Raw genomic sequence first — 15237 nt, forward strand, 5'->3', positions numbered from 1 at the left:
AAAAAATATCCAAAATATAATTTAAAATTCGGAAATCTTTACAATGTGTTGATTGTTGCGGAATATGTCATTTCTAACATTACATGGAGGATTAGCCAGAAAACACATTACAGTCGCTGCAGAGAGAGTACACGGGGAGAGGTTAAGAAACGCGTCATCTACTATGCTTCCATTAAGTCTAACCTTGTAGTTTTGCCAAGACTCCCGTAAACTGTAGATAGCACAGTGACCACAGTGCCATTGAGTTTAGTAGTGTAAACCCTTAAAAGAGTGCATTTCAGCAGCCAGGCGAAACGCGTCTTGATAAAAAACATTGCTTTTAATGCATGCATTTTGACAGCAACTATTTTTTTCCCTATTGGTACGTAAATAAATGGGAATGTACAGCTGAGATAGTAACATGACTTATTATTAGCCTCACCTACATATATTTAAAAAAAATAAAGCTCCTAACTCTCATGCCACAGTCTGTGTTGGAAAAATGACAGCTGTAGGCTGGTTGGTTGCTACTTTATCTCTGTCCACTTTATCTCTATACAAGACTTAGTCAATAGACCGCTATGTACTTCATGCTGGTGGTTGGCCAGACTTTTTTTGTCAGTTCTCGACAGCCTGGAGCTACTGAAACCCCTGAACTGGTTAATCCCGGTAGGATGTCATTGGTAATTACATTTTATGTAACTGGGCCCTTAATCCAATCTCCAGCAGATAAGAGCCCTTAAAATTTGGATATAAAGTTCAGATAAATAGATTTGTATGGAAAACTGAGAGCATCATGGAGCGAGGAAGCTCGTTCTCATCTGTCCTAATGTATATATGGTTCAGAATATACAGGTCAACATCCATTTCAATCACCGCGTAATATTCTTCCATATAACTTTTTATTGATGTTCAAACAGGCATCAAGCAAACTTTCCTCGTTTCCTATTCCTTGTGGATCAATTCCATCTTGATAGACGGAATTCTCTTGAAGTATGAATGTCCCAGCAAGTCCTTGGTGATTGACACTTCTGCAGTGGGAACAGCGGGATTGCCCTCCCCCGCAGAAATCTATTTGACGCGTTTCGACAGAAGAAGTCTTTCTAAAGCAACACTCAGATGAATATTATGTGGTGCTTTACTTCAATGGTGGACTTCTGAAATTTGCTTTGTTCTGAAAGAATAGAATTTTAGCTGTTGATGGACTACATAATAATCCCATCATTTGCTCTGGAAAGGAAGCATTTAATATTCAATTACAAATAAGAAGAATATTGTACAGATTAAATATTATTTAAAATAATGTCCACAAACTCATACCCCCTTTCACACATCACCTTTATATCCGTTTCTTTTATTTTTTTTGGTACACGTGCACCAACCCAGGACTTGGCTATGTGCTAACAGAAATGACAGGGGTTGGAGTTCCAGGTCTCCGATCCTGCTCCATACCAGTGTTATTCCCAGGTCCAACCTTGATCTCTTTAGAGCCAACAGAAATAAAGCACTGTGGCAGGGACAGTATCTGTACACATAAAAGTAATGTGGAAGATCCAGTCCAGGTTTTAGAGCAGCTGCTGCAGCAGAAACAAGAAAACTGATGTGATCAAGGTTGGGCTGATTAGCAGCACCTGTGGCTTTCTGATAAATGTGTTTCCAGGGCAGGAGGTCATTATGCTGTAACTATAGTTGCTTATGCTGTGTAACTGGTATGCTGTGACCTGCTCCAAAAATAAAGGACCAAGACTTCATCTTGATCCAGTGTAGGTGATTCCTTCAACTGCTAACTGCCATGTTACAGGCTGTGTTTGATAAATGACGAGAGCTGGTTGGCCGACATTTATCGCTCTCCACTTTTATCTTTCATCAAGGCTTGGTACAAAGACCCCTTTGTCTCCCGAAAAGACTTAATAGAACACTGCCATGTATGCCCTTCACTGTCAAAAGGCCATTTGTGCAAAAATATATATCCCTGTTTGCTAGTGAGCTTATCTGTATACTACTTACCTATAACACATGACGTTATTGAAATATCATTTCTATCTTCGAATTATGGCATTAAATATTGCAACGACTCCATTGCCTTGAGATTTAATTACTTCTCAGACACCCGTCTATTCCTTGGTTTTTCCTAAGTCATCTGCTCGGTGTCTCAAAGATAATTAAGCAATGTCACTCAGTCGCTGCAGCTCATGAAATAAATATAAATTCCTAAGGCCGGTATAAATAAGACGACAGAGATTGTGCTGTATATAAGTTATCTGTACGGCACATAATTCATGCGGCTGGGTTTCAGGACACCTTGGCGGTCGGCAATGAGACGGGCCGGGTACGTGATGTTTCTGAAGCCAATTAAATGCATTAGGAGTGACCGCCATGATGCATACTAATTGGCACTAACGAATGTGCTCTTAATAATAATGTTTGGTCGGTTCTGCTACCTGCTCTGAACCTAGTCTGGAACACTGACCAGACTCTGTTTGCCTCCTGCCCTGACCCTTTCCTGTGACACTGCCCAAGCTCTGCCTGCCTCCTACCTGGAACCCTAGCCACTCCCTGTCTCCTGCCCTGATCCTTGCTTGGAACACTGACCATTCTTTGTCTGCCTCCTGTCCTGACCCTTTGCCAGAAACATTTGCCACTATTTGCCTTGCTCCTGCCCTAGACCTTGCCTGGAACACTGATCTACTGCCCTGATCCTTGCATGGAACACTGACCACTCTCTGTCTACCACCTGACCTGACCCTTGCCTGAAACACAGGCCACTATTTGTCTTTCTCCTGCCCTGACCCTTGCCTGGAACCCTAGTCACTCTCTGCCTCCTGCCCTGACCACTCTATCTGGAACACTGACTGCTCTCTGTCTACGTCCTGCAATGACCCTTACCTGGAACACTGACCACTCTGCCTGCCGACTGCCCTGACCCTTGGCTGGAACCCTAGCCACTCTCTGCCTCCTGTCCTGACCCTTGCTTGGAACACTGACTGCTCTCTGTCTACCTCCTGCAATGACCCTTACCTGGAACACTGACCACTCTGCCTGCCGACTGCCCTGACCCTTGGCTGGAACCCTAGCCACTCTCTGTCTCCTGCCCTGACCCTTGCCTGAAACACTGACCATTCTCTGCCTACCTCCTGCCCTACCCTGGCCTAGATCCCTAGCCACTCTCTGCCTCATGCCCTGATCCTTGCCTTGAACACTGACCACTCTGTCTGCCTCCTGCCCTGACCCTTGCCTGGTACACTGTCTACTCTCTGCCTGCCTTCTGCCCTACCCTGGCCTAGATCCCTAGCCACTCTCTGCCTCATGCCCTGATCCTTGACCGGAACACTGACCACTCTCTGTCTACTTCTTGCCCTAACCATTGCCTGGAACAATGACCAATTTGTCTCCCCCTGCCCTGACCCTTGACTGAAACGTGGGACACTATTTGTCTTTCTTCTGCCCTGGACCTTACCTGGAATCCTGGACACTCTTTGTCTTCCTCCTGCCCTTAACCTTGCCTGGAACACTGACTACTTTCTATCTGTCCTTAACCTTCCCTGTGATACTGTCTATTGAAGGAAGACTAGGGTGTATGACCACATAGGCAGAAGCATGGGAAGGCATATGTGAGGAGAGTAGGAAGGGTAAGCAACAAATATGTTCTCCACACCATCTACCTGTCATTCTCTCTTAGCAGTGCCATAGTGCAGAGGTGCCCTGGTCTGGCATCCCGTACTCCCCAGACGCCAGAGCCAAAAGATGGGTACTGGCCAATTGCTGATTATGAGCATTGAACCTTTCTAAGCAGTAAGGTGCCAGGCGAACAAGGGCACTGGCAGGACAGTCCTGCCCAATTGGTGATAGACTTTGGGCGGCTGCACCTAGACTTATGGACCTGTCCCCCTGTCTTACATCTCTTGTCTTGTGTTAGCAGCTGGAAAGTGCATTTACGCAGGTGTGACGAGACCTTCATCTATGTTGTATAACAAGCAGAATTAGTGTCTGGAAGTGAAGATTATTAAGTACTTTAAATCCCCCCAAAGCTACCAGCTATGTACTACGCCAAGACTATTTGGTGTGTACCAGTTACTGTGTGTAGCTTAGCAGGAGACAGAACATACAGTATGACTGGAATACAGAGAGTACACATGGCTGCGATTAGGAGGCTAAGTCCCTGACCTTTGTGGCTTTCAGCCGGGATCAAGGGAGGCAGAGCAGAGATTTTCATTTACCGGTCTGCAAAGTGAGGCCAATTACACAGAAATAGACCTGTCGCCTACACCATGTGTCTGTGTGTATGTATGCGTGGTGTGTGTGTATATATATATATATATAGATAGAGAGATAGATAGATATTGTAACAGGTTTGCCATTGAGATCAGATGCAGCAGGCAGTTTTCAGTATTCGTGCAAGTACTTAATGACATACAAGTCACAAATCCACTTTACAGCAGACAAGGCTTCATACAAACAATCATACTTGTCTATGCAGCGCTCCGCGCGTGCGTTGCCTCAGTGCCACTGACCAAGTCCCCGGCGCTACATTACTTACTGTAGGCCTACTAACTGGCCCCTACTAGGCATCAGCGCAATGAACAGCAAACTTGGGAAAGGTTAAATCTCTTCTACTGCAATTAGCTCAGTTACCAACTGTGGCTGTGCAGGTCGGAAATCCTGGATCAGACCCGTGTGCTAGTGAGTCCACCCGTCTCTCCATCAAGCACACCTCAAAGATCCATTCCTGGCTTTGAATCGAGCCAGCTTCTGTTACCTGGCGGCAAGGCACTCTCTCTGACGGCTCCTTCTTAACCCTTTACAGGGCTACAGTGTAGGCGCCACTTGTTTTCCATTTCGGATGGGTAGGCAAGTATGACCACCGTACTATTCTGAACGGAAGGGGACTTGGGCGTTTTGGTGCAGTAATTCTAGGGCAACAATGGGAGTGCACATAATTGCCCAGGCTTGTACAGGAGTCGTGGGCATGGTACCAGAAGTTCTTTGATTGACGTTCGGAGGTAACAGACCCTCTTCTGGGAGTGTTAGGGAAAACGCAGACATGCCCAGGTTTTTGAGGGGAAGTCATGTGACCTCAGCTTCACCCCCGATCTGACTGCTTCTATCTCAGCCACTACTGGGGTACGCACAGACTGCACACTATTTATCTCTGGTGGGGTGGCGTATACTCAGTCGCAGGGCTCCGAAAATTAGCAGCTGTGCGATCAAGCCTGAATAAGGCCCATTGCACAAAAGCACAAAGCCACTTTTTATTTATTTGTTACCTTTTGATTGCTACCTTACAGTAACGATCTTTGTTACCACTGCGATACCGTCTTATACATGTAGCCAGCTGGCGTCCGTCCTGAATTTGCTGGCGCTTACACTAAACCATCAATTCATCAGCGCAGTCCCAGCAGGTTCGCAGAATTCCTTATCGTGCGCTGAGAAAGCCCTAACTAAACTAATTATGATGCACCAACAAGCCCTGCTGTCCTCCGACACGGGAACATGTTGCAGATGCATTATTAAAGCGAAGGTTTAGCCTTTCAGAGCGGATCATTACATAACAAGCGCAGCTGCAGAGCACCACTCTTACCGCTCCCGTGGAGTGTCGGAGCAGGTGGTCAGGGAGACCCTGTAGGGTCCTCTAGTGCTTAAGCGCTCCTTTGTAAAACATGGATGTTCCTCTGAAATCAGATTAGCTCCAAACTTTTGTTGCAGCGGCTCCCAGGGTAAAATCCTTCTAACTTTTATAACTGTTCCAGACTTTATTATTGATCCCTGCGCATCTATTCCAAGCCGTTATACAGGGGGAAGTGGACAATTAATGACAACAATTGGTCACTAATATTATTAGAATCCCTGATAGATGTCAGCGAGTCAGTAAGAAGTGACAGTAGCTAATACCCGCAGGGGTCATATACAGATCTATATTATAATGTTTAACCATAACTGACGGAACTGAATAATCATTTCCAGGCACGCATTGCTGATTCGCCACAAACATCATGTCCACCGCTGTCTCCGATGACTTTGCGCAAAGGTCGCCAAAACTCGGTCAATATTTTTACTTACAGTTTCATAAAATGCGTGCACAGCATATTTACTGACGCAGTGCTACAGTATAACAGAGGTGACAGTGCTGGAACGTCTCCCTTATTATTATTGTTTTCTTATCGGCTGAATCCGTTGCTTACTTCTTCCTGTACAGAACCTCTGATACCTGTAACCTTATCCTGACTTTTTAGGTGCATTTAAAACACAAATCTATTAGCAACACTAAGGCTGTGTACACACGGGGGCGATTTTGTCTAATATCGCGGGCAATATGGTTGCTGAGCGACCATATTGCCCGCGATCGGTGTAAGCGACCATATTGCCCGCGATGTGCGCTCCCGTTTTCTCCCCCTTAGTGATCGCTGGTCGCAGGAACATGCTCCTGCGACCAGCTGATTTCCACTGCCAGGCTCCCCCCGGCAGTTTCTTTTACATCAGCGAGATGCAAACGGGACACTGAGCGATATATCGCTCATCGTGAGCGATATATCACTCAGAGATATATCCCCCCCATGTGTACGGGCTTAAGGGGGGGATTTACTAAGATGGGGTATCTATTTCAGATGGGATGTTGCTATGGGCAACCAATCAGATTCTTTTATTTTCTAAAAGGCGCTAAGAAGTATATTCTGTAGTAAATTTACTACTAAGTAGTGCGTCTTGCGGAAGATCTGCGTGATACACATACAGTACCGCACATACACTACTGCACATACAGTACCGCACATACAGTACCGCACATACAGTACCGCACATACACTACTGCACATACAGTACCGCACATACAGTACCACACATACACTACTGCACATACAGTACCGCACATACACTACTGCACATACAGTACTGCACATACACTACCGCACATACACTACCGCAAACACAGTACCGCACATACAGTACCGCACATACAGTACCGCACATACAGTACCACACATACACTACTGCACATACAGTACCGCACATACAGTACCGCACATACACTACTGCACATACAGTACTGCACATACACTACTGCACATACAGTACCGCACATACACTACCACACATACAGTACCGCACATACACAACCGCACATACACAACCGCACATACAGTACCGCACATACAGTACCGCACATACACTACTGCACATACAGTACCGCACATACAGTACCGCACATACAGTACCGCACATACAGTACCACACATACACTACTGCACATACAGTACCGCACATACAGTACCGCACATACAGTACCACACATACACTACCGCACATACAGTACCGCACATACACTACTGCACATACAGTACCGCACATACACTACTGCACATACAGTACCGCACATACAGTACCGCACATACACTACTGCACATACAGTACCGCACATACAGTACCGCACATACAGTACCGCACATACAGTACCGCACATACAGTACCACACATACACTACTGCACATACACTACCGCACATACACTACTGCACATACAGTACCGCACATACAGTACCGCACATACAGTACCGCACATACAGTACCGCACATACAGTACCGCACATACACTACCGCACATACAGTACCGCACATACAGTACCGCACATACAGTACCGCACATACAGTACCGCACATACACTACTGCACATACAGTACCGCACATACACTACTGCACATACAGTACCGCACATACAGTACCGCACATACACTACCGCACATACAGTACCACACATACAGTACCCACATACAGTACCCACATACAGTACCACACATACACTACCGCACATACAGTACCGCACATACACTACTGCACATACAGTACCGCACATACACTACTGCACATACAGTACCGCACATACAGTACTGCACATACAGTACCGGACATACACTACTGCACATACAGTACCGCACTTGGCCACTTTTGAAAACTAGAATCAGGGTGATTGCAGTAGGATGCAGAGGGGGCATGTCACACACTCCTTAAATTCCACATATGGGCGTGTCTAGCTCCACATATGGGCGTGCCTAGCTCCACATATTGGCATGTCTAGTCCCACATATGGGCGTGTCTAGTTCAACATATGGGCGTGTCTAGCTCCACATATGGGCGTGTCTAGCTCCACATATGGGTGTGTCTAGCTCCACATATGGGCGTGTCTAGCTCCACATATGGGCGTATCTAGCTCCACATATTGGCATGTCTAGTCCCACATATGGGCGTGTCTAGTTCGACATATGGGCGTGTCTAGCTCTACATATGGGCGTGTCTAGCTCCACATTTGGGCGTGTCTATGCTTAAATACCTGCTGTTGCAAAATATTTCTATATAACATAAGTTGTTATTCTGCCCTGCTCAATTGCAGAGTCCTGCGATCAGGTGTACGCCGCCCCGCCAGCAAAATCCCGCCCCGCACAAGTCTGCAAATCGTTTTAGCGCAGCTTGTGAAATGTAGATGTATCAGCGATTCCCTGCGAATCCATTTGTAAGCTGCCCACCATTGAATGATGCCGGCATTCTGTCAGTCACCTTGCGTACGGCCAGCAATAAAAAAAAAAAGTAGTAGGATTTTATCACTGGATGGACTTCCGCATACGTACTGCGCAAATCTATCTGCAAATTTGTAGGGTCGCAGCAGCCACGGGCCGGTCCACAAACAGTCCAGGCACACCTGGGCTGTCTGGATCGTTCCCTTCCAACTCCGCAATGCTGCCTCCTGGTGGCATTAGACCGCGGTCGCATGTTTCCTAATGCGACCGCCATTAATTCCTCGCGCATGTGCAGAATCGGAGGCTATAAATGACACTTACTCATAATGACTCAGGACAGCCGGGAACGTGCACAGAATTTGGGTATGGGTCATAGTGTTGACACAATGACGGTCGACAGTCAAAAGGTCGGCCACTATTGGTCGACATATTGAAAAATGTCGACACGCATTAGGTCAAGATGGTCAAAAGGTTGGCACGTGGAAAAGGGCAAAATACATTTTTGTGCAGCTATGTCGACATATGCCGACATGGGCACTGTATAAGTGTCTTGCTTCCCCTCACACGTCTGTCCAGCTTATGGATTGTGAACACAGATAAATGTGACACCAAATAACACTAAATACTGAAGAAGGAAAAAGTCAGATAAAGCTGAAATGCGAAGGACGATGTCCCATCTGTTACCCCGGTGACAGGGACAGTGCCAGTGATGTGCGCGGAGCTGCAGAAGATCATCTGAGGAGAGCCTGGGGCCAAGACGCATCTTGTACAATATCAGAAACATTACAGATTGCACTGACGACTAACGTGATGTTATCAGATAACGATGGACGGAGTAACGGGGGGGGGGGGGGGAGATGTCGCTTGGAGGACTCAGCACAAATCCAACAAAAACACAGGAGGCTTTTCATACAGTGGGGGAGAGCTACAGTGTAGAGAGACAAAGTGCCACCCGATCAGCTTCTAACTGTCACTCTACAAGCCGTGTTTAATAAATGATAGTTAGGAGCTGAATTATCTTTAACTCTCACCACTTCTTTCTCCAGATTGGAACAGCAGTCCTGCCTATTATCGATTGACTGGGCATGCACACGGTAATCTGCACGAGCCGTTCATGCGAAGTGAGACTGCGATGGCTAGCCGTTGTAGACTGCCAGCAGGGTGATTGACAACCTGCGCATACCACCCAACAGTTCAGTTTTTCATGGGACCGTCCCGTTTTTTTTTTATTCTAAGAGCGCTTTACATTCTCCGCCTATATTTTGTGTATGTTTCTTGTGTATCGAAGGAGGGTGATCCTTCAGTAGGTGTTTGAGTTATTAGAGCAGCTGCGCAAGAGGAGGTGTAATATATTTCCACGACCCGCCCCCCCCCCCCCCCCGTCCAGTGTCGGGGGCAATTGGGAGTCGCCCCAGCCTGAAGGAATTGACAGCATTCAGCGATACAGAGGGTGGAAAAGGGGGTGTGGCCCGATGACGACATTATTTGCATATGACATGCCCCTCATTTGCCTAGACCACACCCCTTTGCTGCGCGGGGCTGTGCCGTGCGAGAGTCTCTTGTCCTCTGTTCAAGAAGTGGGGAGGTAATCCCTTCGGCAGCAGCCCATAGAAGTAATCATGGTCCCGGCACCTGTACAATATAAGTTACAGGCAACGGGACCAGCGTGTGCGCAGTACCGATATAGGTACTGCGCAGGCGCATTTGCCATTTTTGCATGGCAGCCCGCAGCAAGGCGTCCGGGAGGGAGGGAACACCTCCCAATGGGACTTTTTGGGGGGGGGGGGGGGGGGGGCATGCAGCCCTGCAGCCCATAGGTAAAAACCGCCACTGGTCATCGGACATCCTCCCTGCCGCGTGGAATGGTATTCCATGTGACAAATCACTTGCGATATATTGCATGCGATCCTGCCACCCGTGAAGCTCCTGGGTGGCTCAAGGGGGATCGGCTGCAACTTCTCCAGGGGATAAGTCGCACCATTGTATGGGGGGGAGGGGCTTAACTCTGTATATTATCTGAGGGGATCTCGCTCCCAGCCGCTGGTACGACCTATAACCAAGGAATAAAACCTTCTTACTTTGTCTAACCCCCCCCCCCCGAGTCAAATAATCTCTGAATCTGAGCATAACAATAATATTATCATGCGGTGCGTTCTACATCCAATCCAGCGTGTTACTGCTTCCCTGCGAGGGTAGCTGGTCTATCATGCACAAAATGTATTAGATGCCTTAAAGCCCAGGTGTCCCGCAAGCGTGAAATAGATTTTATGCAAATCCAGTAATTTCCACAATACAAGTTCACCTGAAAAGTACAAAATCTCCCAGATCCATCTTACAACCCCATGGTTCCATTCTGGGGTAGCAGACTGTCACCCACGCTGCGTCTCTGGCCGCTGATGTGTATTGTGCGGACTGACAGAAATATAAATCACAGCTGCCAGAATAAGAGGAGTTGTCTGTTGATTAGGAAAAACAACATGTCCTGATGCAGCAGCTATCAGCGGTCACACCGGCGGGGTGCGGCGCCGCGCTGCTGGCGGACGGTGTGTTTGGTATCGAGACACTGCAGTAGGTGCAGGAAGGTTCAGTGCTGTTTCTAGGCTAGTGGTTCTCAAATTCGGTCCTCAGGACCCCCACACAGTTCACATTTTCCAGGTCACCCGGTAGGTATACAGGTGCACTCATTACTAAAATCCGGTCATTTAGTACCACCCTCACCCTGAAGAGCCATGAATAACAGCATTTACAGGAATTGGGGCGGGGCTTAATGGCAGCATGCCCTGCCCCCGTCACCCCTATTTGGCTCCCAGTGCGAACAGGTTAAAATGCGCCCCCCCTCAATATACATTTAAAAACAAAATTGCGCATGTGCGCTTCAGAAAGGGGGTGTGACTGCACAGGGAGGGGCGTGACCTTGTGGTAGGGATGTGGCACAGAACTTACTATGACTGTCTGCTGTGCTGCTCGTCCCCTTGTAGAAACGACCCTGGGAAGGTGTACCAATGTACCACTTCTTGCAAACAGTGACTGAAACAGCGCCACCTGTAGGAAGAGTGCAGTACTGCAGTGCAGTTTGCTTTGATACAGTACGACTCACGTTGAGCGCACATTTACACACCAAGGGCCTCTTTATAAGCAAATGGAATCATAAATAAAAGTCACAATCCTGCGTCACAATCTGGGTCTCATGCGCCGCAGTACATCTGGAGGAGGGGTTTCGAGATGCGTTATCGAAATAGCAAAAGTCTCAGTACACAATGAAAATGCTGGCTGGTAATGGCTGGGTGTTGCAGCAAATGCCATCAAAGGGGGGGTGGGAAACTTCTCCCCCTAGGGAGTGAAAGTATCCTCCGTTTTCTGTACCTCTTTTCCTTTTGACATTCGCTGCATTCCTCTACAGCTAGTGTAAGAGGAAACACTAGATCTCAAAATGGGCAAAACCATGTGCAATGCAGGTGGGGCAGATGTAACATGTGCAGAGAAAGTTACATTTGGGTGGGGTGTGTTGAAACTGAAATCTAAATTACAGTGTTAAAATAATGCAGTCGGTATTTACCCTGCACAGGAACAAAATAACTCACCCAAATCTATATCTCTCTATACATGTTACGTCTGCCCCACCTGCAGTGCAGCATGGTTTTGCTCATTTTCCGAACAAATTTGTACTGCGATCAGATCTGAATAAGGGCCATAGTGCTGTGCGTCACTGTGCGCTTCCACCTGCAGTCACTGACTGAGGAGTGCTATGACCAGCCAGCTTGGCGCATGAGGAAAGAATGTTTTTCTGAAGGGGATAAATGGAAACTTTCTCAGTTTAATTCAGCGGCATCAGGAATTTGCAGTCAGTGAAGCCCACTCGGTGAACGTCTGTAGCGGAGTATCAAAGTCCTATAAGCTTCAGGCGAACATCCAGCGAAGGGTTGGAATGCCAGGCAACGTTGAAGCTTAAAGACGGTAGTGTGAAAGTTCCCCGCTGCTCGCTGTAAGGCTTCAGGAGCCGACAGAACCCATGGAAACAAATGGTTTTATTAATCCATCCAGTACGGGCGAGACCTCGAGTCTCGAGTGTGTAGTGAGAGCGGCCAGCTGCTGAGAAGGGAAGAGGATCAGACCAATGTTACTGCACAGAACAATGGGGGCTGCTGGGAACGCGGCTAGAACAGAATATCCCGGAAAAAGAAAAAAGTTTTGCCGTTAAATTCCATCTCAATTTCTATACATACTATAACATACTTTTCCCCGCAAAAGTGCTTTGTTATCACACTTTTTGAGTGACATTTAATAGGATGCGATTTTATTGCATTTTCCGAAATCGTACCATATCGCACTTTTTAAAAACGCATTTTTTAGCCTGAATTCGCATATTTAATGAGATGCGAATTTGCAGCAAGAAAAAAAAGGTGATATGATGCAATAAGGTGCGATTTTTTTTGTCACGAAAATGTGCGAATTTGGCAGATATGGTAATGTGCGATTTTGTTTTTGAAAAAATATGGCATGGGGCCATAACCTGAGCATAACCAGCCACAGGCTCGTTGAGCCGGCCCTGGTTCAAAAAATACGGGGGACAAAAAAACTGGGTGTCCCCTGTATTTTGGAACCAGCAACAGCCTGTGGTGTCAAAGAAATGAGCAGAGGGTCTCCTGTGGTTGGTCATTTTATGTAATTTGTGTGCAGTGGGTCGTTATGAAGATTTGAGTCATAGGGTGAGGGAAGGTCACGGTAAGGTGGCGGGCTACGGTTCTGATAACCTAGCGTTGGCGGAAGTACCTGCGGGCCAGCCAAAGTGTGGCGCCAGGAAGCAGAGGCACCCAATAAAGGGGGTGCAGATCTTCAAAGGCCTGGCGTCGGGGGGGGGGAGAGGGGTCAAGTTGGGGACCCAGGTCGGTTACCGGTTTCAGTTGCGGGAAAGGGTCCATGGACTCCCCCCCACTGTCGGCTTGATTCAGTTACGTTCGAGGGCTGGTGGACCGCAGTGCTTTCTTTGCCACCTAAGTGATTAAGATTATATTGGTAATCTGATTAATTTGCCATAAATAAATGACTCTGTTTGGTTATTCCAGGAGAAAGGGGAGCAGGTGGAAAGGGAAGGGAGGGATGGAGGACGTTTAAGGGGGTGGGGTTTCTTAGTCTCTTCAGGGGTAAAAGTATGGCGGGAGCATCAGACGCTCAGAGGTTTAATAGGAGCGAGCGGCGACTAGCCGGAAGAGACCATAAACTATTAGTCTGGGCTCCCAAAGCCAGGAGGTGTGCCCCCTTGTCTTGCTGGTATTAGGAAGGGGGCAAGGACATATCAGGGAAGAGATGGGGGAGGAAAGTAGGGGAAAGGTAGGATAGAGCTATTGGGAGCAGGCCCCTCCCCGGGGGTGTATACCCATACTTAAGAAAAGGACAGGTGTAGGGGGAGGATTAGAAATAGCAACTGGTGATGCACAAAGGATTGATCCAACCAACCCACCATTGGACGAAGGAGCAACATCCAAGAAGCATCTAGTTACAGCAGAGATTGTCTTAACAGGGTGGAAGTACCTGCGGGCCAGCCAAAGTGTGGCGCCAGGAAGCGGAGGCGCCCAATAAAGGGGGTGCAGATCTCCAAAGGCCTGGCGTCGGGGGGCAAGTTGGGGACCCAGGTCGGTTACCGGTTTCAGTTGCGAGAAAGGGTCCATGCCCCCCCCCCACCCCCACAGTCGGATTCAGTTACGTTCGAGGGCTGGTGGACCACATTGCTATCTTTGCCACCTAAGTGATTACGATTATATTGGTAATCTGATTAATAAATGTGACCTTTAATTCGCCATAAATAAATGACTCTGTTTGGTTATTCCAGGAGAAAGGGGAGCAGGTGGAAAGGGAAGGGAGGGATGGAGGACGTTTAAGGGGGTGGGGTTTCTTAGTCTCTTTAGGGGTAAAAGTATGGCGGGAGCATCAGACGCTCAGAGGTTTAAGAAATTGAAGGGTCAGCACTAGAGGTGTTGCCCTTCTAGAGCGCTTAATTGGCGTTGCTTTGCATAATGGAGCAGCTGCTGGGGTGAGGATGGTCAGTCCCCACAAACAAAGAACCAAGTTTATACACAGAGAATTAGCAGCGCTCTTATTTAATGATGAGTGAATACCATTTAAAATTGATATATTTTAATAATAAAAGTTAATGCTCATGGAATACTTAGAATGCACATTAGTGCAAGATAACAAAGGTTCAATATACATGTAAAAAGTGCACAATGACATAAAACACACACAACAATAAAAAATTGTACCAATAAATTGGCTTTGTGGCCAGATCTCACGTGGGGAGATGAGTCCAAATGGGGGTTTCAATGTGACCTGCACTGTCCACACTATGATAGTCCCAGAAGGTGGATGGAGTCCAAGTGGTGCGGCAATAAATACTTCTGTGTACCAATCGAGGGAGTGGCTGTTTGTTGAGAGCCTGACCTACAACCTCGTGGTAAGTTTGTATCCAATGGACAGGGAGCTGAACCAATGACTTCCAAATTTTGGGGACCCGGTGGTCAGAGTAGTTAGCAGGTATAAATTCAGATGAGTCCCCAGATCTGTAGCAGCACAGTACCACCAACGCGTTTCACTGGGCTACGCCAGGTTTATCAAGCTGGCATAGCCCAGTGAAACGCGTTGGTGGTACTGTGAAAGACCTTTATGTGGGAGACCTTCATGTGGGAGACGTGGAAGCTCTTCGCATGGAAGATCTTCATGTGGTAAATTCTCACATGTGACACCTTCATGTCAGAGAAGTCAG

At 47.3% G+C, this 15237-nt stretch overlaps 1 long non-coding RNA gene across 1 annotated transcript in view; it reads right to left on the reverse strand.

Annotated features, from left to right (window-relative positions):
• Positions 1–723: 723 nt before the first annotated feature.
• LOC146073754 (uncharacterized) overlaps positions 724–15237 on the reverse strand; it is a 188947-nt gene continuing 174433 nt past the window's right edge. The window contains exon 4 of the long non-coding RNA XR_014473310.1: positions 724–1153. This is a non-coding gene — a long non-coding RNA (uncharacterized LOC146073754). The remainder of the gene's footprint in view (positions 1154–15237) is intronic.

This window comes from Crinia signifera, chromosome 4, assembly GCF_055691185.1.
Source record: "Crinia signifera chromosome 4, ASM5569118v1, whole genome shotgun sequence".
Classification (NCBI taxonomy): domain Eukaryota; kingdom Metazoa; phylum Chordata; class Amphibia; order Anura; family Myobatrachidae; genus Crinia; species Crinia signifera.